Source organism: Tupaia chinensis, unplaced genomic scaffold, assembly GCF_000334495.1.
Source record: "Tupaia chinensis unplaced genomic scaffold, TupChi_1.0 Scaffold000418_1, whole genome shotgun sequence".
In the NCBI taxonomy this organism is placed as follows: Eukaryota; Metazoa; Chordata; class Mammalia; order Scandentia; family Tupaiidae; genus Tupaia; species Tupaia belangeri.
Window position 1 is genome coordinate 570,016 of NW_006159923.1, and position 3,242 is coordinate 573,257.

The following is a 3,242-nucleotide window of genomic DNA, read 5'->3' on the forward strand; positions in this document are numbered from 1 at the left end:
GGATTATTAATAAGATAAAGGAAAATGAGGGGCCGAAAGCTGATAAAATGCTTTACCTTAAAATTTTTTAAAAAGGAAAAATTACAAAAAAATGAGAAGTTAGAGACAGAGGCAGAGAGAGACAGAGATAGATACAGAGACAGAGAGAAGGCTTGAGGGACTTACTATCACTCGAGTTTTTGGGCTGCAGGCTGAATTATCAGTAGAAAATCTTCATTTCTCTTTTTTTCCCTGAAATCACTAGTTCTCAAGAGCCATGAAGGTGTCTTCCTCTGAAGGCCCTGGTGCCTATCTTTTTATGGAGTGCCTCATTCACATAATGAAATTATTTTTCTCATCTCCTGTAATTCATTGTCCATTCCCCCTTACATCTCACTGACTTTTGTTATGGTCAATATTCTGAATTTTTTTTCTGACATTTTTGTGATTTCTTGTATTTCATCCACAGTGAGTGAGGAGTTAGTGTTTACTTAGGGGAGAGAGATTTCCTTGTGTCTCTGCATTGATTTTAGGCATCTGGTGAAGTGTTCAATTCTTCCTGATTTTTGGAGTATGTTCTGTAATGCCAGGGGTGGGGAGAGAGAAGACTAGCCATAGAGCTCAGGTGTGCCCCTGGGAAAGTGGTTCAGGTGGGACTGGAGATCAGCCCTATCTTCCAGATCAGAGCAGGATTGGGGTAGTGCCCAAATTCCTCAATCTCTGCTGAGATAAGGGTGCTTTCATTTGCATCCTTTGCTCCTTCCAAGTTGTGGAGGCTTGATTGTAAATGGAGCACCACCTGCTGGTTGGCTTGCAGGATGGCGTAGCTCTCCTGCCAGCATGGGGTGGGGTGGGAGGTCGGATGTATTTCTTTTGTTTGTTTTGTTTTTAAATTTTTTTCTGAAGCTATTTACTCCTGCACTTATGATATGTGTTAATTTGGTGCCAGTTTCCTTGTTCCTCTTTGGGTGGGAGTGCTCGAATCCATGGTGGGAGTCTGGGGTTCCAACTTTGAGAGAATTTAATTTTTCTCTTCCCAAAAGGTTGAGGGGGTATAAATCCTCCAGATCATCACCACTTCATCTAATCGGCTCCCCTCTACTTTTGCAAGTAGAAACCATGCAGATTCGCTTCTGCCTTCCATCAGTCCTACCTAATCCCTCCCTCTGTGGAGGCTTCTTGCAGGCAGTGGCCAAAACCCAGGTATGTGTGGGCTGGAGATATGGTGGCAGTCAGTCCTCCCGTCCAGCATGGCTATGTTTCTTCTAACTTATCCTAACCTCTCTGACATGGCAAGGGACTGAGCTGGGGAGATGGAGAGCCAGGTAGTAGCTGAGGTGGTAGCGCCTGATGCGGGTGGCGGTGGTGGCAACAGTGTGGAGGCACTGGTTGTTTATTGTATTTTATAATTCTATACTTTCTATTTCATTCTTTTCATATTATTATTATTATTATTATTTTATAGACCATAGATTAGTTTATTTTTAACACCCATCATGCCATGAATTCATAGGGAATAGGTTCCAGTAGCTCAGGCTCCTTTCCAGTGGTTCTCACAAAGTGTGCTTCTCTGGGTGGAGTAGGCTGGTGCTTTAGTTGAACCCAGGTCCCTTTCTCTTTGGCTTTTTTCTTTTTCTGGTCATTTTCCTTCACCCGTTTTAGGAAGCTATCTCTGCTCTTAGAATGTTTAATATGCTCAATACGCACATTGATTCTCTTGGCAAGAATCTTGCCCTTAACTTGTTTGTTCACAACAATGCCAACAGCATGCTGGGTAACATTGTAGACTCTTCCAGTTTTGCCATGGTAACATTTGTGGGGCATTCCTTTTTGAACAGTACCCATTCCTTTAATGTCTACAATATCACCTTTCTTATAGATTCGCATATATGTGGCGAAAGGAACCACTCCATGTTTTCTAAAAGGCCTAGAGAACATATATCGGGCGTCTCTCCTCTTGCCCTTTGTGTTCGTCATTTTGGTTAGTTACTGGAAGATGGCGGTTCCGGCCAAAAGACCATATATTATTTTTTAACTTAGTTTTTTTTTTCTCTAGTTTTTAATTTGTTTAAGAAATGTTTGCAGTTCCATTTGTCTATTTTGCTTATGTTTCTTGTGATGTTGGCATCATATTCAAGAAATTGTTGCCTGGACCAATGTCAAGAAGATTTTCCTCTGTATTTTTATTTTGGCTAGGGCTTTCTTTTTTTTTTTTTTTTTTTTTTTTTTTTTGAGTTTTTTTCACTACTATAGGGCATGTGCTGCACTTGCTAGAAAGACAGAGAGAGACAGAGAGAAAGGGAGAAATCACACTTTGGGGGTATGGCCTTGCTGCAATCCCTTCTCCTCCATTCTCTTCTCAGGATTTTGGGCACACATGTATATGCATCTGGTGTGAGTTTAAGCACCGGATCTGGGACTTAACCACGGTCAACTACCTGGTAGTCCAGTAACATAGCCATTATGCCAACCGCTGGTCCCTTGGCTAGGGCTTTGATAGTTTCAACTCTTACATTTAAATCTGTAATCTATTTTGTTGATTATTATTGTTGATTATGAGATGATGTTTATATGTAGTGCAAGGTAAAGATCTGATTCAATATTCAGCTTTTACAACACTATTTGTTGAATTGTTTTTTCTTGGCCCTCTTGTTGAAAATCCAAATAAAAAGCTTCTGCACAGCAAAGGAAAAAAATGAACCTAAGGAAAGGCAAAAGAACAAAACAAAACAAAAACCAACCTTAGGAAAGGCAACCTAAGGAATAGGGGAAAATATTTGCAAACCAAAAAATCTTTTAAGGAATGAATATACCAAAAATATATGGAATTTGTATACCTCAATTAGCAGAAAACCAAATAACAATCAATTAAGAAACCTAAATAGAAAAATTTTCAAAGAAGACATAAATATGACTAACAGGCTATGAAAAAGTGTTCAACATCAATAATCATTAGGGATATGCAAATGAAAACCACCTTATACTCATCAGATGGCCATTATAAAAAATACAAGAGATAACAAGTGTTGGTGAAGACGTGAAGAAAAGGGAACCATAGAATATTGTTGGCTGGAGAAAAGCATATGAAAAAATGCTCAACATCCCTCGTTGTAAGGGAGATGCAGATCAAAACCACAATGAGATACTACCTAACCCCAGTCAGAATGATGAAGATTAAAAAAAAAAAAAAAAAAAGGGGGGGGGACTCTCTTACACTGCTGATGGGAATGTAAATTGGTCCAGTCACTGGAGGGCAATTTGGA